This window comes from Elaeis guineensis, chromosome 8 (genome assembly GCF_000442705.2).
Source record: "Elaeis guineensis isolate ETL-2024a chromosome 8, EG11, whole genome shotgun sequence".
NCBI classification, from domain to species: Eukaryota; Viridiplantae; Streptophyta; class Magnoliopsida; order Arecales; family Arecaceae; genus Elaeis; species Elaeis guineensis.
Genome location: NC_026000.2, coordinates 101,494,579 through 101,518,084, shown reverse-complemented (window position 1 = coordinate 101,518,084; position 23,506 = coordinate 101,494,579).

Here is a 23,506-nt window from a genome sequence, read left to right as displayed (position 1 = left end):
ATTCGGATAATGCTTGCAATAGCTGCCCATCTGGATTATGAGATCTGGCAGATGGATGTAAAGACAGCCTTCCTGAATGGAGAGCTGACCGAAGAGGTGTATATGATACAACCTGAGGGGTTTACATCCACAGATGAGTCCAAGGTGTGCAAGCTTCAGAGATCCATTTATGGTTGAAGCAAGCTTCTCGGAGTTGGAACATGCATTTTGATAAGGTGATCAAAACGTATGGCTTCATTAAGAATGGAGAAGAGCCCTGCATCAATAAATGGACAAATGGTCCAGTTGTGGTATTCCTTGTCTTGTACGTGGATGACATTCTCTTAATCAGGAATGACATCCCCGCACTACAGAGAATAAAAGTTTGGTTGTCATCACAGTTCTCCATGAAGGACTTGGGTGAAGCATCCTACATTTTAGGGATGAAGATCTATAGGGATAGATCTAAAAGGATGCTTGGGTTATCCCAGTCTATGTACATAGACACTGTGCTGAAGAGATTCAGCATGGAGAATTCCAAGAAGGGCTATCTATCGATAGGCCAAGGAATTTCTCTCTTTAAGAAGGATTGTCCGACAACTCCTGAAGAGAGAGAGAGCATATGAGTAGAGTCCCGTATGCTTCAGCCGTGGGATCTATCATGTACCCCATGACATGTACAAGACCAGATGTGGCATACTCACTAGGAGTAGTGAGTAGATACCAATCTGATCCTGGAGAAAATTATTGGAAAGTGGTTAAAGCCATCCTTAAGTATTTGAGAAATACTAAGGACCAATGGTTGGTTTATGGCAAGTCAGATCTGAAACTTGTGGGGTTCACAGACTCTAGCTTCCAATCTGACCATGATGACAGCAGGAGCGTGTCGGGTTATATCTTTACTCTGAATGGTGGAGCCATCTGCTGGAAGAGTTCCAAGCAGCATACTGTGGCAGACTCTGTTTGTGAAGCGGAGTACATCGCAGCATTGGATGCCGCGAAGGAAGCTGTGTGGCTAAGGAAATTCATCACTGAGCTCGGAGTAGCACCCTCCTTCGATGGTCTAGTCCTGCTCTACTGCGACAGCACTGGTGCCATAGCTCAAGCGAAGGAACCCAAAGCACATCAGTGGAGAAGCACATCTTACGCCGCTTCCACCTGGTCCGGGAGATCGTGGATCGAGGTGATCTCGACCTTCAGAAGATCGACGGAAAGGAGAACCTAGCCGACCCCTTCACTAAAGCCCTGGCAATAAAGGAGTTCGACAACCACAAGTCAAAGATGGGTATTAGATACTGTGCCGAGTGGCTTTAGGATAAGTGGGAGTTGTTGGAAAATGTGTCCCAAAAAGCCAATCATCAAGCTGTTGACAGTTGAGCAACCAAGTATTGTAATTGATTTGTTAATAAATAAAATATATTTGGTATTTTCATCATAAGCTTTCATCTTCTAATGAACTCCTTAGGACTATTTAGATTCGATAAAGAGAGAATTTATCGATTAGTCCTTAAAACTGTTCACGACCAAATGATAGGCTGTTAATAAGGACGACAGCTTCTATCGAGCATAGGTCGCTGTAGGTCATATGGGTTGGTTGTCCTCTTAACCAAAGAGTGTGGAGACACTGGTTTGGCATACAGGTGAGATGTAAGGGTACATCGTCATTGAACGTGACCAACTCCAGAACATTCTGCTGTCGAGAATGTTTCTGATGGGATATAGGTATAAGTGTCCCTTAGACTTGAGATCGCCTCAGTGACTTGCAAGCAACTCACTGTGCTTTGGTACTGGACTAACTAAATTTTTAATTCAGGGACGGAAGGCTTCTGGGCACAATCAAGTACTTGCGAAGTCAGAGTGTGATCGAGATGGGATTGACCACTCCAAGAGTTGGAGAAGAATGAGTCGCTGTATTTAAATTTAGCAAAATCTTGACCAGGGTAATCCATCAGATGGATTTGATATTTTGAAATACAATGTGGACAACCTGATCATAGTTGACAGTTGAACTCTGGGATGTCCTATGATCATTTTGGTCAAGGGGATGAATTATATGAAAACTATATCCGCATGGGTTCTAAGGATGTTGTTCTACACATTCGACCTATCCGATCGTCGGGTACCATTGCTAGATGGTCACTTCGATTGGTATAAGAATTTATTCCTATGCTACCGGCTTAGGTTCAGACCTATGAGGTCACACACATTAGAGTTCATGATCCGATCGGATGGTTGATCAACGATTAAGAATCGTTCTAGGGTTAAATGATCAATACGATTGACATTTAACCCAGTGTAAGTTTGCAGGAGGATCGATTAGTAATTTCATTGCTAATGAAGCGAAAATTTAGTGCAGGGGCAAAATGGTAATTTTAAAACTTTTTCAAAATTACTATTTTACAGTGGAATTATTAATTAATCTCATTAATTAATACTAATTAACCCTACACTAGGATCTAAATATGATACAACAGCATGCATTTAAATTTGAAATTCAAATTTGAATCAGTAAACGTTTTACAGTACTGTGTTCAGAACACATCACCTTTTGCGGGTAGTCGATCACCGCAATCTGATCACCGTCGGAGGGCTCTGATCGTCACGTCGCAGCCACCCAACTGTCTGGCCTCTGCGGATCGTCCACACGAAGCTCCCGTCTGATCAGCTCCTCACGAATGCTAGTTCGTGATTTCACCCTTTTGATGGCAGATATTGATCGAACTCCATCGATCGATGTGTGCCGACTTCTCGGATGCTCCAGATCGTTTGCACAGTTACTTGAGAGGCTGATGGATCTCTCTCTGAAATTTGGTGGACTCACGACACTCGTGGCACACCAATCTCACTTCCCGAACCCTAGGTAGAAACCCTAGGGTACACACCAAAAACCCTGCGCCCAATTTTCTCTCTTTTCTTTCTTTTTCTCTCGAAAGGTTTTGGACCTTCACCTTATGCAGAAGCCTTCCTCATGCCCCAAAGTTTCTCTCCTAATTTTTCTACGCACGTCCCACCTTTCTCCTCTTTTTAAAACAACGTCGAACGTGTCTTATCCGCGTGAGAGGATAAAGACAAGAGGTTACACATTTGAATTCAAATCAAATTTGAATTCAAACGAAAACCAACTTATCCCTATCCTTTTGGGCATGAGAAGAGAAGGGGCGTGGCTCTTTGTGCGTGGAAAAGTTTCATGAGAAACCTTTTCTCATGTAAGTAATGTGGCGCACAAAATGGATAAGGATGAAAGGGCAAGTGATAAGTTATCCATTCAAATTCAAACATGCTTTGAATTTGAATGGCTAACTAATTAATTTATCCATCCATATGGGCACAAATGAGGACGTGGGGAAGGGTTTTATGTGAGAAAAATTTCACGAGAAGTTTCTTCTCATGAATTCAAATGGGTGCAAGGAAGTTGGGTGACGCAGGGAATTTAAAACAAGGTGGTTTGATTCAAATTGAGCCAACCTAGTTTAAAATAGGTTGAGCACAATTAGACCAAATTAAACCCAACATAATTAAGCTTAATTAGGCTTAATAAAATCCTAATCAAATCAGAATTAACTAAACCTAATCCCTGATCAAATCAGAGACTAAACCACCTTAGCGATTAGGTCAACATTTAACCTAATCGGGTCAATCCAAACTGAATCCAATTCAATTGGACTTGATCCAAAAATAATTACTCAATCAAATTGAGTTAATTAGTGATTAAATCACTAATTAAACCTCTCATAAATGTTGAGTCCAAATCCGATGGGCAATCAGGCATCAGAGACCATCGATATGAAACCCTGATCAAAGAGTTCAAATTTCAAATTCAAAATTCGAAATTCAAAATTTTGACCCCGGTACCCAAAATGTGTGAACTCATGATTAGAGAATCCTAATTCTCAATCATAGAGTTCCAGATAGATAAGACTCATAATCAGCCATCAGATCAGAAAGGAACCTCTAATGTGTGTGACCCCGCAGGTTCGAACCTAAGCCGGTAGCACAGGAACTAATTTCTGTACTAATCGAAGTGACCATCTAGCAATGGTACCCGACGACCGGATAGGTCGAATAATCGCAATCGCAACATTCAGAACCTACGTGAATATGGTTACCGTATAATTCATCCCTTTTGACCCCTGTGTTTAGGATGACTCAGAGTTAAACTGTCAACCCTGATGATATCATCTGAATCGTGCTCAACTCAATTAGTCCTGTGACTCCTCACTAGGACTACCCTGGCCAAGGTTTTACTAAATTGAAACACGACTGTACACAGCTCCTAAACTGGAGTGGTCAATCCCATCTTGACACACGCACCGACAAGTCAAGTACTTGACTACACCCAGCAACCTTCCGTCACTGAATTAGAAATTCAGGTAGTCCAGTGCCTAAGTGCAGTGAGTTGCTTGCAAGTCACCGTGGCGGTCTCAGGTCGGAGGGACATTTATACCCATATCCCATCAGAGCAAATCTTGACAGCAGAAATAGCTCCGGAGTTGGTCACGTTCAGTGCAGATGTACCATTACATCTCACCTGTATGCCATACCAGTGTCTCCACACTCTTTGGTTATGAGGACAACCAACCCATATGGCACACAACGACCTATGCTCGATAAATATTGTCGTCCTTGGTAACAACGTATCATTTGGTCGCGAACATGTTTAAGGACTAAACGACAAATCCTCCTTTGTCGAGTCTAAATAGTCCTAAGGACTTCACCACAACACAGAGTTCATTAGAAGATGAAACATTTGTGATAAAAAAATACCAAAATAACTTTTATTTATTTATAATTCATGTACTAATACAAAAGGAGCACAACCGTCAACAGGCTGACGATTGGCTTTGGGACACTATTCCCAACAATCTCCCACTTGGCCTAAAGCCTATCGGTGTAGTATCTAATACCCATCTTCGACTTGTAGTCGTTGAACTCCTTCACCGCAATGGCTTTAGTGAATGGGTCGGCCAGGTTCTCCTTCCGTCGATCTTCTGAAGGTCGACGTCACCTCGATCCACGATCTCCCGGATGAGATGGTAGCGGCGCAGAATATGCTTCGTCCGCTGGTGTGCCTTTGGTTCCTTCGCCTGAGCAATGGCTCCAGAGCTGTCGCAGTAGAGCAGAACTGGACCAACAAGGGAGGGTGCTACTCCGAGCTCGGTGATGAATTTTCTCAGCCACACCGCTTCTTTGGCAGCATCTGATGCAGCAATATACTCCGCCTCGCATACTGAATCAGCCACAGTGTGCTGCTTGGAACTCTTCCAGCAGACAGCCCCACCATTAAGGGTAAAAATAAATCCTGACACACTCTTGCTATCATCTCGATCAGACTGGAAACTAGAGTCTGTAAACCCTATAAGTCTCAAGTCCGATTCACCATATATAAGCCACTGGTCCTTAGTATTTCTCAAATACTTCAGGATGGTTTTAACAACCTTCCAGTGATTCTCTCCTGGATCAGATTGGTATCTACTCACTACCCCTAGTGAGTATGCTACATCTGGTCGTGTACATGTCATGGCGTACATGATAGATCCCACTGTCGAAGCATATGGAATCCTACCCATACGCTCTCTCTCTTGAGGTGTTGTCGGACAATCCCTCTTCGAGAGAGAAATTCCATGGCCTATCGGTAGATAGCCTTTCTTGGAATTTTTCATGCTGAACCTTTTCAGCATAGTATCAATGTACGTGGACTGGGATAAGCCAAGCAACTTTTTGGATCTATCCCTATAGATCCTCATCCCTAGGATGTAGGAAGCTTCTCCCAGATCCTTCATGGAGAACTGTGACGATAGCCAAATCTTTATTCCCTGTAATGCAGGGACATATTCCCGATTAAGAGAATGTCATCCACATACAATACAAGAAATACTACTGCTGGACCATTAGCCCACTTATAAATGCAGGGTTCTTCTTCGTTCTTAACGAAGCCATACTTTTGATCGTCCTATCAAAACGTATGTTCCAACTCCGAGATGCCTGCTTAAGTCCATAAATGGACCTCTGTAGCTTGCACACCTTAGACTCATCTGTGGATGTGAACCCTTCAGGTTGTATCATATACACCTCTTCGTCCAGCTCTCCGTTTAGGAAAGCTGTCTTCACATCCATCTGCCAGATTTCATAGTCCAGATGGGCAGCTATCGCAAGCATAATCCAATGGATTTGAGCATTGCCACAGGAGAAAACGTCTCGTCATAGTCTATACCATAACGTTGACTATATCCCTTGGCAACCAGACGGGCTTTATAGGTCTCCACCTTTCCGTCTGCGCCCCTCTTCCTTTTGAAGACCCACTTACACCCTATGGGTTTTACTCCTTCGGGTGGGTCAACCAATGTCCACACATCGTTGACCTTCATGGACTCATTTCGGATTTCATGGCCTCTAGCCATTTCTCAGAGTCAGGTCTCTGCATTGCATCCATGTAGGTGATCGGATCCTCATCGTTTTCATCAAGTTCGATAGGATCACCATCCTGGACCAAGAAACCATAATATCTGTCCGGTTGATGTGGTACTCTACCAGACCGCCTTAAGGGTGCACAATCAATGGGCTCCGGATCTGATCTAATCAAATCCGGTTCAGGTTCAGTAACATGTGTCGGTTTTTCCACCTATCGAACTTCGTCAAGTTCGACTTTAGAGGCAACAGTTCCTTCACTAAGGAACTCCTTTTCTAAAAAGATTGCCTTAAGGCTGACAAACACCTTTTGCTCATCAGCAAGGTAGAAATAATACCCTTTGGTCTCTTTTGGGTACCCTATAAAATTACACTTGTCAGACCTAGGTCCAAGCTTGTCTGTAATTAAACGTTTAACATAAGCCGACACCCCCAAACCCTAAGGTGCGAGAGTACTGGCTTACGTCCTATCCATATCTCATATGGCGTTTTGGCTACAGACTTACTCAGAACTCTATTTAGAAGGTAACAAGCCGATTCGAGCGCATATCCCCAGAGGGAGATCGACAGACCAGCAAACCCCATCATGGATCGAACCATGTCTAACAGGTCCGATTCTCCTTTCAGACACACCATTATGCTGTGGTGTTCCAGGAGGAGTCCACTGAGAGAGAATCCCATTCTCCCCTAGATACTCAGAAACTCATTGGAAAGGTATTCACCTCCTCGATCAGATCGAAGATTTTAATACACTTCCCAGTTTGTTTTTCTACCTCATTTCGGAATAGTTTGAACATTTCAAATGATTCCGACTTATGCTTCATTAAATAGACATACCCATACCTAGATAGGTCGTCTGTGAAGGTTATGAAGTAGAAAAATCCACCTCTTGCACTTGAGCTCATGGGTCCACATACATCAGAATGTACCAGACCTAAGAGTTCACTGGCTCGCTCACCTTTTCCAGTAAAAGGTGACTTGGTCATCTTTCCAAGAAGACAGGACTCACAGGTTGGAAGTGATTCACAATCACTAACTTCAAGAATTCCTTCTTGAGCCAACCTGTTTATCCTGTTCTTATTGATATGACCTAACCTACAGTGCCAAAGGTAGACTTCTGACACATTATCTATTCTAGAGCGTTTACCGAATTTTTGAACCACATTAACAGGCTGTGATAGTAAGTAAATTCTATTATTTAATTATCCAACAAATATTGTAACACCATTCAAAATGATATTGCAAATATTTCTTTTATTAAAAAATCATAACCGTACATGGCCAAAAGGCCTACAGAAATAATATTTAATAAAAAACTTGGACAATAGTGACATTCACTCAGAATTACATTACGAGAATTGATTACAAGACTCATGATTCCTAAAGCTAGAACTGGAACTTTGCTTCCATCTCCAACATTCAGGAACTTCTCGCCTTCATCAAATCTCCTACTGACCAGCAGACCCTGCATCGAATTACAAATATGATAAGGGCTTCCGGTATCCAATACCCAGGCAGTAGTATCACAAATTGAAAAGTTGCAAGGAGTTATCATATAATTACCTTGCTTCTTCTTTGGCCTGTTCGGGTCCAGGGAGGCAATGTATTGAGGACAGTTCCTCTTCCAATGCCCGTGCTTCTTACAAAAGAAGCACTCCGCCTGGCTCTGGTCATGCTTGCACTTCTTGGTCTGACCCCGTGCTACTATCCCAGCATGAGATTGCACCTTCTTATTTTTCTTCTTCTTGTTCTTCTTCCCCTTCCCAAAGGGTTGACGACGAGAAGAAGACCCTCCCACTACATTCACCGACTCCTTATGGAGTTGGTGATCCTTCTCAAAGTTCTGCAGCAACCCCAACAATCCGTGGTAGTTTACTGCAGGCTTTGTCATTCGAAAATAAGTAAGGAATGGGAGGAAGGACTTGGGCAAGGAATTAAGGATCGCATCCTTATCGAGCTGCTCGTGCAGAGGAAAGCCCAATTTGCTTAGGCGCTCAATCATCTCGATCATATACAGTACATGATCAGTGACTGAGGCCCCATCCCTCATCCAAGCATTGAAAATAGCACAACTAGTTTTATGCCTTTCAACGTCGTCAGGCGTGCCAAAGGAGTCGTTCAACATTTGAAGCATCTCCTGTGGCTGGGCGTTCTCAAACCTTCGGTTGAACTCGTCATTCATTGCTGCCAGCATAATACATCGAACGGTGGTGCGGTCATTGAGCCACTTCAAGTAAGTGTCTCGGATCGCTTTACTAGCGTTCGGAGCTGGCTCCTCAGGTGCTGGATCCGTTACTACATAAAGGATCCGTTCATGCTCAAGGACGATTTTCAATTTTCGATACCAGCTATCGAAATTGGGTCCCATGAGCTTGTCATTATCTAATAATGACCGGAGCGACAGGGTAGTGGCCATAGCTGCTTAAAGAAAAATGAGACCTCTATTAGTACATAAATTAATACTAAAGACTTGGACTTTAGTCTAAAGTTTTTCCCAATATTTTTACGAACTGGTAGCCTCATCCTCCAATTCGAGAAATTACTTTAATTCCTTAATGGGTACTAGAATCCACACAGACTACACACGAGCCCAACTTTGGTTGGTCAACCCATGTGCATCTATGGGTAGGTTCTTAACCAGTTGTTTCTCTAAACAACTTCTAGTAATTTATTTTGCCCCAGAACCTAATCAGTAGGCTTTGGCCTCCACTGAAAAGATCTGGTTAGGTCCAACCATTAACATGACTTAATTTAGTGAATCGGACCAATAAATGATCAGGCCCGACTTTGGCCGGCCAACCTAACCACCATCAGAAAGACTCAATCAAATTATCATATTATGAATAATAATTCCATTAGCCAATGAGCACCAGGCCTTTGGGCCTCCAATGATCATTGAACTAATGGACTCATTATCATTCACTTAATGGGAGGCTATGACTTAGTTATCATTATAACTTAATCATTTTAGGGACCTAATAATTTTGAGGATTTTATTAAAGAATAGTAGAGAAGAAATCATCCAGCCAATTTCAATCCTCCCACTGACTTCACCAAGTCAGATTAAAAAAGGATTTAATTAAAGCTGGCATTAGGAGCACCTAAATCAGTCATACTGATTTACCTAATGACATGGGTGAGCTCTAATCACCAAGTGATCTAATCAAAATCTAACTTACCAGATTGGCCAGGTAAGTGAGATCAGTGGTGGGGATTTGCCATTAACTCGTCAATGATCGAATCAATGCGAGTAGCTCCCGCTTAAGAACCACTGGTCAAAACTGCCGAACTTACCTTAGACACCAACCGATTCATTAGTTTTAATTTTGATCAACTTAGTAAATAGAGCTCCACCGCGTAGCCATGAATTAAGTCTATCTTGGTCTAGTTAAAGACATGGACCCATTCAACTACAACTATTGAAGTTGAGTCTAGAGTATCCTTGACCTAATCTAATTCAACTTTTGATTAGATTTGACCAATTACTCCAATTAGTCCATTTTTTTAAACTAACCTTAGGTCTAACCCAATTATGGACCTAATTCATCTAACCCATTTACCGAAAAGTTTATGCAATTGTCTTAGGTCTTAATTCACAATTCTAGACCTACTAGACAATACTTAATTCTTTTAATTAAGTACTTGGGCTGATGGGTCAGGGTTTGGCATTTCGAAAATAATTTTCAAATTTGAAAGATTTTATTTTTCTGTTCACCAAATGTGTTAACTCATTTCACAAACGGGTCAGCACATTTCATAAACAGCAATTCTATTGCTCATTTCATAACAGAAAATAACTCAAAATAAATCATAAATTTTCTTTTAGATCTAATCTAACACATTCATGATAAATTTCTTAATTAAGTCCTTTCGCTGCTTCATCGGCATGGGATATAATTACATCGGCACCCCTACCGCCATAGGAGACCCCATCGAATGGGAAGAGAGGGCCTTTAAACCCTACTTTTCTCCTATGATCGGACGGCCATGGCAACCAACCCAATTAGATTACTTGCTACTTGGATCAAGTATATCTAAATATACAAATTTCAAAATTTAAATTTTGAATTTCAAATTTCAAATTAATTTCAAATTTTAAATTTCAAATTTGAGATTTCAACCAAATTTCAAATTTCGAATTTTCAATCTTTGAATTTTAAATTTTGAATTTTGAATTTCAAATTTCAAATTTTGAATTTCAAATTTCAAATTTCAAATTTGAGATTTCAACCAAATTTCAAATTTCAAATTTTGAATTTTGAATTTCAAATTTCAAATTTCGAATTTCAAATTTCAAATTTGAGATTTCAACCAAATTTTAAATTTCAAATTTTGAATTTCAAATTTGAAACTTCTAACAAATTTCAAATTTCAAATTTCAAATCTTTTTGAATTTTGAATTTCGAATTTTAAATTTCAAATTTAAACTTATAGATTACACCTTAATCTACGCATGCATATGTATATCATATTCTAGAACCTGCTCTGATACCAATTGAAGCGAAAATTTAGTGCAGGGGCAAAATGGTAATTTTAAAACTTTTTCAAAATTACTATTTTACAGCGGAATTATTAATTAATCTCATTAATTAATACTAATTAACCCTACACTAGGATCTAAATATGATACAACAGCATGCATTTAAATTTGAAATTCAAATTTGAATCAGTAAACGTTTTACACTACTGTGTTCAGAACATATCACCTTTTGCGGATAGTCGATCACCGCAATCTGATCACCGTCGGAGGACTCTGATCATCACATCACAGCCACCCAACTGTCTGGGCTCTGCGGATCATCCACATGAAGCTCCCGTCTGATCAGCTCCTCACGAATGCTAGTTCGTGATTTCACCCTTTTGATGGCAGATGTTGATCGAACTCCTTCGATCGATGTGTGCTGACTTCTCGGATGCTCTGGATCGTCTGCACAGTTACTTGAGAGGCTGATGGATCTCTCTCTAAATTTGGTGGACTCACGACACTCGTGGCACACCAATCTCACTTTTCAAACCCTAGGTACAAACCCTAGGGTACACACCAAAAACCCTGCGCCCAATTTTCTCTCTTTTCTTTCTTTTTCTCTCGAAAGGTTTTGGACCTTCACCTTACGTAGAAGCCTTACTCACGCCCCAAAGTTTCTCTCCTAATTTTTCTACGCACGTCCCACCTTTCTCCTCTTTTTAAAACAACGTCGAACGTGTCTTATCCGCGTGAGAGGATAAAGACAAGAGGTTACACATTTGAATTCAAATCAAATTTGAATTCAAACGAAAACCAACATATCCCTATCCTTTTGGGCGTGAGAAGAGAAGGGGCGTGGCTCTTTGTGTGTGGAAAAGTTTCACGAGAAACCTTTTCTCGTGTAAGTAATGTGGCGCACAAAATGGATAAGGATGAAAGGGCAAGTGATAAGTTATCCATTCAAATTCAAACATGCTTTGAATTTGAATGGCTAACTAATTAATTTATCCATCCATATGGCGCACAAATGAGGATGTGGGGAAGGGTTTTACGTGAGAAAAATTTCACGAGAAGTTTCTTCTCGTGAATTCAAATGGGTGCAAGGAAGTTGGGTGACGCAGGAATTTAAAACAAGGTGGTTTGATTCAAATTAAGCCAACCTAGTTTAAAATAGGTTGAGCACAATTAGACCAAATTAAACCCAACATAATTAGGCTTAATTAGGCTTAATAAAATCTAATCAAATCAGGAATTAACTAAACCTAACCCCTGATCAAATCAGGGACTAAACCACCTTAGCGATTAGGTCAACATTTAACCTAATCGGGTCAATCCAAACTGAATCCAATTCAATTGGACTTGATCCAAAAATAATTACTCAATAAAATTGAGTTAATTAGTGATTAAATCACTAACTAAATCTCTCATAAATGTTGAGTCCAAATCCGATGGGCAATCAGGCATCAGAGACCATCGATATAAAACCTGATCAAAGAGTTCAAATTTCAAATTCAAAATTCGAAATTCAAAATTTTGACCCCGGTACCCAAAATGTGTGGAACTCATGATTAGAGAATCCTAATTCTCAATCATAGAGTTCCAGATAGATAAGACTCATAATCAGCCATCAGATCATAAAGGAACCTCTAATGTGTGTGACCCCGCAGGTTCGAACCTAAGCCGGTAGCACAGGAACCAATTTCTGTACTAATCGAAGTGACCATCTAGCAATGGTACCCGATGACCAGATAGGTCGAATAATCGCAATCGCAACATTCAGAACCTACGTGAATATGGTTACCGTATAATTCATCCCTTTTGACCCCTGTGTTTAGGATGACTCAGAGTTAAACTGTCAACCCTGATGATATCATCTGAATCGTGCTCAACTCAATTAGTCCTGTGACTCCTCACTAGGACTACCCTGGCCAAGGTTTTACTAAATTGAAACACGACTATACACAGCTCCTAAACTGGAGTGGTCAATCCCATCTTGACACACGCACCGACAAGTCAAGTACTTGACTACACCCAGCAACCTTCCGTCACTGAATTAGAAATTCAGGTAGTCCAGTGCCTAAGTGCAGTGAGTTGCTTGCAAGTCACCGTGGCGGTCTCAGGTCGGAGGGACATTTATACCCATATCCCATCGGAGCAAATCTTGACAGCAGAAATAGCTCCGGAGTTGGTCACGTTCAGTGCAGATGTACCATTACATCTCACCTGTATGCCATACCAGTGTCTCCACACTCTTTGGTTATGAGGATAACCAACCCATATGGCACACAACGACCTATGCTCGATAAATATTGTCGTCCTTGGTAACAACGTATCATTTGGTCGCGAACATGTTTAAGGACTAAACGACAAATCCTCCTTTGTTGAGTCTAAATAGTCCTAAGGACTTCACCACAACACAGGAGTTCATTAGAAGATGAAACATTTGTGATGAAAAAATACCAAAATAACTTTTATTTATTTATAATTCATGTACTAATACAAAAGGAGCACAACCGTCAACAGGCTGACGATTGGCTTTGGGACACTATTCCCAACAGCTAATTGGCTTAATTTGATTAAGCCAATGGGCTGAGATTAAGTCTAATTAAATATGATTTAATTAAATTTAGTTTGGGCTTGATTGGATCAAGTCTAATTGGATTATTGGATAAGCCAAGTGCAAGGAAAAACTAGTCCTAGTTCAACTAGGACTTGGGTCAATCTAATTTCTAATTTGATTAGAAAATTAAATCAGATTTAAATCTAATTTAATCTGATTAAATTAGGTTCTTAATTGGGTTAAGACCTATTTTAATTAGGTTGATCTAATTTTGATTTAATTTGATTTGAAAAACCAAATTAAAACAAGTCATAAGACAGAATCCTAGTAAGACTAGGATCCACCTTGTGCCACATAATCCTTCTCCATGCCCTCTCTCTTATTCAACACCAATCTCCACTTATTTTGTGTGATAAAAGTCCTCTCCCAGATCTCTCCCACATTCACAAAAGGTCTCCTCTCTTCTTTCTTACATGGAAGGTGGTTTGGATCAAATCTAAAAGGAATAAGTTTGGATTTCGAATTCTATGAGATAGAGTTTTAGAAATCCAAAACTCTTTCAATTTTGCACCGAATTTATCCAATTTTTTTTTAAAATTTTCATGGATTTTAGGGTATATATTGTGCACCCTTTTATGATGATCCATGCACGAAAATATGAAGGAGGTGCTCAAGAGTTGGGCGTCCCTTAACTTGCCATGTTTGGATAAGCCTTGACTAGGTGTTTGACCTAGACAAGGACTCTATCATATCTCTCTATATAAGATGAGTTTCTTCATAAAATTTTAGAAGAAGTCAAATATTTGAGAGACCTTTGTGCCATCCAAAAATAAAAGAGAAATACCTTTGGGTCGTGGAGATATAAAAGATGCAGTTTGAGTGTCTAGAGAGAAAAATGTGAAGAAGAAGAGGGTCTTCTTCTAGGGTTTTTGTTTTCATATCTTTCCTCCCTCCATCTTGAGTTTCCTGAGAGCGTCTCAGATCTGAAACTCCTCCTTCTACTTTTCATCTTTGGAAGAGTCCAAATCAAGAAGAAGGAGGCACCTGATCAATCATCAAAGAAGGATCAGCGCAGTACTAGCATACTGTGCTGATTTCCTGAAGCAGGACTTCTGATCGAGATTCGTGGGCTCGTGTGGACGACTCCTAGAGGCCGAACGCATGTGCGGCTTGCAACATCATCCTCAAGCCCAGATCAACAAGGTTAGAATGTCTAACTTGCAAGGTAATAGATCTGATCTATTGTTTAATACATACATTAGATGTAGTATAGAAACATGTTGATATGATCAACATGTAGTTCATCCTATATTTATATATTTTAATTTTTGATTTAATGCTATGTAATAATCATGTAATAGATCTTAGATCTAGAGATTTTTTGATTTTAAAAAATAAATTTTGATTTATTTTAATCTTCCGCTGTTTGATCTTGAAAAAATTTCAAGATCTATCCCTGAAATCCTAGATATGGTTCCTACAGTAACAACGTATCATTTGGTTGTGAACAGATTTAAGGACTAAACAATAAATCCTCCTTTGTCGAGTCTAAATAGTCTTAAGGACTTCACCACAATATAGGAGTTCATTAGAAGATGAAATATTTTGTGATGAAAAATGCTAAAATAAATTTTATTAATTCATAATTTATGTACAAATACAAAAAATAAGCACAACCATCAACAGGCTGACGATTGGCTTTGGGACACTATTCCCAACAATCTTTCACTTGGCCTAAAGCCAATCGGTGCAGTATCTAATACCCATCTTCGATTGTAGTTGTCGAACTCCTTCACCGTAATGGCTTTAGTGAATGGGTCAGCCAGGTTCTCCTTCTCGTCGATCTTTGAAGATCGACGTCACCTCGATCCATAATTTCTCGGATGAGATGATAGCGGTGCAGAATATGCTTCGTCCGCTGGTGTGCCTTTGGTTCCTTTGCCTGAGCAATGGCTCCAGAGCTATCATAGTAGAGCAGAACTGGACCAACAAGGGAGGGTGCTACTTTGAGCTCGGTGATGAATTTTTTCAGCCACACTGCTTCTTTGGCAGCATCTGATGCAGCGATATATTCCGCCTCGCAAACTGAATTAGCCACTGTGTGCTGTTTGAAACTTTTCCAACAGATAGCCCCACCATTAAGGGTAAAAATAAATCCTGACATACTTGCTGTCATCATGATCAGACTGGAAACTAGAGTCTGTAAATCCTATAAGTCTCAAGTCCGATTCATCATAAACAAGCCACTGGTCCTTAGTATTTCTTAAATACTTCAGGATGGTTTTAACAACCTTCCAATGATTCTTCCCTAGATCAGATTGGCATCTACTCACTACCCCTAGTGAGTATGCCACATCTGGTCGTGTATATGTCATGGCGTACATGATAGATCCCACTGCCGAAGCATATGAAATCCTACCCATATGCTCTCTTTCTTGAGGTGTTATCGGACAATCCCTCTTCGAGAGAGAAATTTTATGGCCTATCAGAAGATAGCCTTTCTTGAAATTCTCCATGCTGAACCTCTTCAGCATAGTATCAATATACGTGGACTGAGAAAAACCAAGCAACCTTTTAGATCTATCGCTATAGATCCTCATCCCTAGGATGTAGGAAGCTTCTCTCAGATCCTTCATGGAGAACTGTGACGACAGCCAAATCTTATTCCCTGTAATGCAGGGACATCATTCCCGATTAAGAGAATGTCATCCACATACAATATAAGAAATACTACTACTGGACTATTAGCCCACTTATAAATGTATGACTTTTCTCTGTTCTTAACGAAGCCATACATCTTGATCGTCTTATCAAAATGTATGTTCCAACTCCGTGATGCCTGCTTAAGTCCATAAATGGACCTCTGTAGCCTGCACACCTTAGACTCATCTGTCGATGTGAATCCTTCAGGTTGTATCATATACACCTCTTCATCCAGCTCTCCATTTAGGAAAGCTGTCTTCACATCCATCTACCAGATTTCATAGTCCAGATGGATAGCTATCGCAAGCATAATCCGAATGAATTTGAGCATTGCCACAGGAGAAAATATCTCGTCATAGTCTATACCATAACGTTGATGATATCCCTTGGCAACCAGACAGACTTAATAGGTTTCCACCTTTCCATCTGCGCCTCTCTTCCTCTTGAAGACCCACTTACATCCTATGGGTTTTACTCCTTCGTATGGATCAACCAATGTCCACACATCGTTGACCTTCATGGACTCCATTTCGAATTTCATGGCCTCCAGTCATTTCTCAGAGTCGGGTCGCTGCATTTTCATGTAGGTGATCGGATCCTCATCATTTTCATCAAGTTCGATAGGATCGCCGTTCCGAACCAAGAAACCATAGTATCTATCCGATTGACGTGGTACTCTACCAGATTGCCTTAAGGGTACTTGAACAATGGGCTCCAGATCTGATCTAACCAAATCCGGTTCAAGTTCAGCAACTTGTGTCAGTTTTTCCACCTACCGAACTTCATCAAGTTTGACCTTAGAGGCAACAGTCCCTTCACCAAGGAACTCTTTTTCCAAAAAGATTGCCTTAAGGCTGACAAACACTTTTTGCTCATCAGCTAGGTAGAAGTAATACCCTTTGGTCTCTTTTGGGTATCCTATAAAATTTCACTTGTCAGACCTAAATCCAAGCTTGTCCGTAATTAAACATTTAACATAAGTCAGACACCCCTAAACCCTAAGGTACGAGAGTACTGGCTTACGTCCTATCCATATCTCATATGGCATTTTGGTTACCGACTTACTCGAAACTCTATTTAGAAGGTAACAAGCCGAATCGAGCGCATATCCCCAGAGGGAGATCGACAGACCAGCAAACCCCATCATGGATCGAACCATGTCCAACAAGGTCCAATTCCTCCTTTCAGATACACCATTATGTTGTGGTGTTCCAGGAGGAGTCCATTGAGAGAGAATTCCATTCTCCCCAAGATATGTCAGAAAATCATTGAAAAGCTATTCACCTCCTCGATCAGATCGAAGAGTTTTAATACACTTTCCAGTTTATTTTTCTACCTCATTTCAGAATAGTTTGAATATTTCAAATGACTCCGACTTATGCTTCATTAAATAGACATACCCATACCTCAATAGGTCGTCTGTGAAGGTTATGAAGTAGAAATATCCACCTCTTGTACTTGAGCTCATGGGTCCACATACATCAGAATGTACCAAACCCAAGAGTTCACTATGTTGGTGCAAAAATCTGCTTGCGCCGGAGAAGCTGGAGTCGGGGAAGCCGCGGTCGCCGTCGGGACCTGCAAAGGAAGTCTAAACCGGAGGTGGGGTTGCTCCAGCAAGACCCTCCGACGCTCAAGTCAGTTCTCTACCTCAACAAGAATGGAGTGCTCGAATGGAGAATTTAGCAGAGTTTTGAGATAAGGAATGAGCTTATAGAATAACGTATCTGGGTCCCCCTTTTATAGGCGGAGGAGGCAACGGATTGATGGCGACATTTGTAACCGTCTGGTAATGGGCTGCCCATGGTCAGGAGAATTTATTGCGAAGGGTAGTGGAGTAGACCCATGGCTATTGTCATGGCCTGCCACGTAGAGCCTGTTGCAGGTAGTGGAGCGGCGTCCGTTGCACTAGTTGTCAGGGAGTAGTGGAGTCGCACAGCATCTGCCGCAGGGAGCAGAGCAAAATCGTGGCCGTTGACACAGCCTGTCAGAGAGTAATGGGTCCGCCGCAGGGGGTGATGGAGCCACGCAGAATCCGCTACAGGAAGTGGAACAAGATCATGGTTGTTATTGGGACTTGCCAGGGGGGGCGGATCTGTTGATTGAAGCTCGGCAGCGGTCAGAGTCCGGCCTCTGTAGAGGTCCGGGAGGGGTCCTCCTTGCGGTTGGGGTCGTGGGTGGAGCCCGGCTTCCGTGGGAGTCCGGGCAGAACCCTCTCGGAGCTGAAGTTGCAGGCGGAACCCGGCTCCTGTAGGAGTCCGGGCGGAGTCCTCTATAAACAAAGTTAAAGGTGAAGTCCGGCTCCCGTAGGAGTCCGGACGGAGCTTACCAGTAGTTGATACTGAGAGCGGAGCCCAGCTCCCGTAGGAGTCCGGGCGGAGTCCTCTGCAAACAAAGTTAAAGGTGAAGTCCGGCTCCCGTAGGAGTCCGGACGGAGCTTACCAGCAGTTGATACTGAGAGCGGAGCCCGGCTCCCGTAGGAGTCCGGGCGGAGTCCTCTGCAAACAAAGTTAAAGGTGAAGTCCGGCTCCCGTAGGAGTCCAGACGGAGCTTACCAGCAGTTGATACTGAGAGTGGAGCCCGGCTCCCGTAGGAGTCCGGGCGGAGTCCTCTTGAGGTCGAAGTTGTCGGCGGAGTCTGGCTCCCGTAGGAGTCCGGATGAAGTCTGTCTGCAGTCGTTGGAGTCGTCGGTGGGGCCCGGCTCCCGTAGGAGTCCGGGCGGAGCTGTCTTGTAGCTGAAGTTGTTGGTCGTCGAGGATGAAGTCCGGCTCCCATGGGAGCCCGGGCGGAGATTTCTTTTGAGGTTGGCCTTGCTGGCGGAGTCGTTGATTCTGTGGAGGACTTCGGCTGGGGGTATTTTATACCCAACCCCAGTCCCCCTACTTTCGAGTTTGAATTTCGAACGAAGGAAGTACAGAGAGATGGACACAGCCGAAGTCGCCCCTTCGAATCCTGCGTACCGCCGCCCCTAGATATTTGGCATTTAATGTGTGTACGTCAGAGCCCGCTTTTCGATGAAGGTGACCTGAAGAGTGTTTTCGAAACCCCCATCGGAATGCGATCCCAAGCACCGTGCCACGGGAATTTGTGAACGATCAACCCTCGATAGCGATGAAGGGGATAAGCGCGACACGTGGCACGCACCAGTTGGCCCAGGAATACCCGCCGCCATAACTGCGCTAGGATCCGTCGGCTATTTAAACCCCCTAGTCCTTTCATGGCTTCATCCTGGTGCCTTTCTTTCGCCTGAGAGCCTTGCTTCCCTTGCACCTGTCCTTGCCTTCCTCAGCCCCCCCCCCCAATTCTTCTCTGAGGGTTCCTACGCCATGTCCTCTACCCCGGAGGCCGTTCTTGAGGGGATGTCTAGGGCTTGGAGGAAGGTGAGGAGGAGAACGGCGGTCGGTGAGAATCTCCATCGTTTTAAAGGGGGCTCAAGGAAGAATTCCTTCAACAACAGGGGTTTAATAACGGGGGCTGTCGGTGAAGTTATTCTGCCTGCAAATTTTGGAGTAGCAAGGCGGGGTGATACCGATCAAGAGGGCAGAGCTGCCGTCATAAGCTATGGCGGGATCCTTGATGCCGTCGGGGCCGAGGGACCAGAGGCGGTCGGCGTCGTCGGTGGGGCAGTGGAACTTGTTGCGGGAACGGTGGAAGTAGCGCATGCCGACCTTGCCGGAGCATTTTGGGTGGCGGCTGTCGTGGAGCATTCGGAGATGAGGCACATCTCTGGCATCGCTACCGCTTCCAAGGTGACTCCGATTCTTCTTGAAACAGGTCTTCGCTACTGCCACCGTTGCCCTTACAGCCTCCAGGGATCTATCCCACCCTTTTCTGCTAGGGTTGGGACTTCGGAGATAGAATGAGGCGAGATGGGGCGAGAGCTGTTACACACACTGGAGAACGCGACTGAGAAGGACAGAGATGGGAAGAGGAGTTTGCAGCTCGGAGCAGCCTCCGGTTCATCCTTCCCGAACTGTGTTTGCGAGGCTTGCGATGACGTGTATCTTCTTCTTCTTTTTTTCCTGACCCACCGGGTCCTGTAACGTATACTCTTGTTAAATGAAAAAGAGATTTTGTTACCTCGTCTGCATCTCGCATTAAATAGTTGTCTGTCGAACTTCTTCATTTTCCTTTCCTCTTTCTTCCTTCTCTTCTTCTTTTCTTTTTCACGTCGTCCCAAGGTCATCGTCGACCTCTTCTGTTCATGTGGGGTTGTCATTTGCCGAGCTCCTTTTTGGCTTTTACGCCGTTCGAAGATACCCAATTGTCATTCCGTTGATGATTGCAGGTTCGCTTGGGGCCCTTCGGGCCCGAGGTCCCTCCTAGGGCTTGAATTTGGGGGTTCGAGCTTCCGTTGCCTTCGGGCACTGTTTGCTTTCCTTTTTTGCTTGAATTTTTTCTCTGCTGAAGTCGGAGCTAAGTTTGGCTCCCTTGGGAGTCCGAACGGAGAAGCCCTCCTGAAGTTGGAGTAGCCCAGCTCTCGTAGGAGTCAGGGCGAAGTCTTCCTGCAATCAAAGTCATAGGCAAAGTCTGGCTTCCGTAGAAGTCCGGACAAGGCTTATCAGCGGTTGCTGTTGTCAGCGGAGCCCGGCTCCCGTAGGAGTTCGGGTGGGGTTGTCCTGTAGTTGATGTTGGCGATTGGAGCCCGGCTCCCGTAGGAGTCCGGGCTGGGCTTACCATCGGTCGAAGTAGCTTAAGTTAGGGCAAGGTTTTCCTCTTGGGGGGTGCATATGGGCGTTGCAGGGCCTTCCCCCACCCGATCTAAAAGGATCGGGCCTTCGACTAGGGCGAGCGTTCTCCTCCTGTCCCTAACAGGGCTGTGGGGGCACATATAGACACCGTAAGGCCTCTCCCCCCATCCGGTCTAAAAGGAACCGGGCCTTCGACTTTGCTCAAGTTAGGGTGAGGTTCTCCTCCTGTCCCTAACAGGGCTGTGGGGGCACATATGGGCGTTGTAGGGCCTCTCCCCCCATCCGGTCTAAAAGGAACCGGGTCTTCGACTTTGCTCAAGTTAGGGCGAGGTTCTCCTCCTATCCCTAACAGGGCTGTGGGGGCACATATGGGCGTTGTAGGGCCTCTCCCCCCATCCGGTCTAAAAGGAATCGGGCCTTCGACTTTGCTCAAGTTAGGGCGAGGTTCTCCTCCTGTCCCTAACAGGGCTGTGGGGGCACATATGGGCGTTGTAGGGCCTCTCCCCCCATCTGGTGTAAAAGGAACCGGGCCTTCGACTTTGCTCAAGTTAGGGCGAGGTTCTCCTCCTGTCCCTAACAGGGCTGTGGGGGCACATATGGGCATTGTAGGGCCTCTCCCCCCATCCGGTCTAAAAGGAACCGGGCCTTCGACTTTATGAGATTGCCCTTTTGTTTTTGACATAATTTGCTTGAATTGTCTAAAGACACATGGGTATGCGATTTTCGACTAAAACGAAGTCACTGGTAGTACATCCGTAAGTTTTCTGAGCTCCACGGCAGCGGGAGGTCGGCTCCTCCGAGCTTCTTGAGATAATAAGTTCCAGGCCGAACTACTTCTTTGACCTCATAAGGTCCCTCCCAGTTCGGGGCGAGCTTCCCCCGGTCCTGAGGTTGTGAGACAGCAGCTCGTCGAAGCACCAGATCTCCTGCTTTAAAGGCTTTGCTCTTGACCCGGGCGTTGTAATATCGGGCAACTTTCTGTCTGTAGGCTGCCATTTGAACCTGAGCAATCTCCCATCTTTCTTCCAGCAGGTCGAGGTTGGCTCTGAGACTTTGTGCATTTTGGGGCTCGTCGAATGCCACGACTCATGCCGACGGAAGTTTAAGCTCGATCGGGATGACGGCTTCCGTACCAAAGGCTAAAGCAAAGGGAGTCTCCCCTGTAGGTAACCTCTGGGTAGTTCGATACGCCCATAGCGCGTGATAAAGCTCGTCCGCCCAAGTTCCTTTTGCTTTTTCAAGCCTTGTCTTAATTCCCTGCAAAAGGGTTCTGTTAGTTACCTCAGCTTCGCCGTTCGCTTGAGGGTGGGCTACTGATGTGAAGTTGTGGGAGATGTTTAGATCTTCACAGAATTCGGCAAATCTTGCTCCCGCGAATTATCGTCCGTTATCAGTGATTAGGGTTCTAGGTAGACCGAACCTGCACACAATTGACTTCCAAACAAAATCTTGTACTTTTGCTTCTGTGATTTTTGCTAGTGGTTCGGCTTCAACCCATTTGGTGAAGTAGTCGATCGCTACCAGGAGGAACTTCCTTTGCCCAGACGCCATGGGAAAGGGACCAAGGATGTCCATCCCCACTATGCAAAAGGCCATGGGGCACTTAGGGGTGTGAGCTCAGTGGCAGGCTGTCTCTGGACGTTGGTGTATCTCTGGCATCGATCGCACTTTTTGACATATTCAATCGAATCATGATGCATTGTTGGCCAGTAGTACCCTTGGCGGAGTAGCTTGTGGGATAAAGATCTGGCACCCAAATGGTTTTCGCAAGCTCCCTCGTGTACTTCCCATAAAGCGTAGTCAGCTTCCGAGGGCCGGAGGCACCTTAAGAGGGGCAAGGAGTATGATCTTTTGTACAATTTGCCCTCATAGAGGATGTACCGGGAGGCTTGATTTCGGAGCTTCTGAGCCTCCTTCGCATCCCAGGGAAGAACTCCATCTCTAAGATAGGTCATCAGCGGGTCGACCCAGCTGGGCTCGTGGTCGATCTCCATTACGGGCCGTGGTTCTTCAGTACTCGGATGTTTTAGAACTTCAAAGAGGATGCCTTTAGGCAATTCGGTCGGAGCTGATGTCGCCAGCTTGGAGAGAAGATCAGCTCTGGTATTCTCCGACCTTGGAATCTGTCTGATGTCAAAACTGCTAAAGGCGGGGGTAAGCTCCTTCACTTTCTCAAGGTACCTGGCCATACTGTTTTCCCACGCTTCATAACTCCCGCTGACTTGTCCCACCACAAGTTAGGAATCGCTGTGTACCCGGAGTTGACCTATTCCCAGCTCTTTGGCGATCCTTAATCCTGCAATCAGAGCCTCATATTCCGCTCCATTGTTTGTTGCAGGGAACTCGAAACGCAGAGCGTACTCCATGACGACCCCCTCCGGGCTGACCAAGATCAGGCCGGCACCCGCACCTGCCATGTTGGAAGATCCGTCCACATAGAGGGTCCAAAAGCAATCGGAGGGACTGGCTTCTTCGTTGGGGGAGTTCGGTTGAGACTTCAGACTGTCAACTCTGCTTTGCTCAGGTTCAGCCTCCTCTAGGATGGTGCACTCTATAATGAAATCTGCCAATATTTGGGCCTTTACTGTCGGTCTAGGTCTGAAGTTGATGTCGAATTTCGTGAGCTCGATCGCCCATTTTGCCATCCTTTCGGAGGTATCAACTCGGTGCAAGTCCGCCTTGATCGGTTGATCGGTGAGTAGC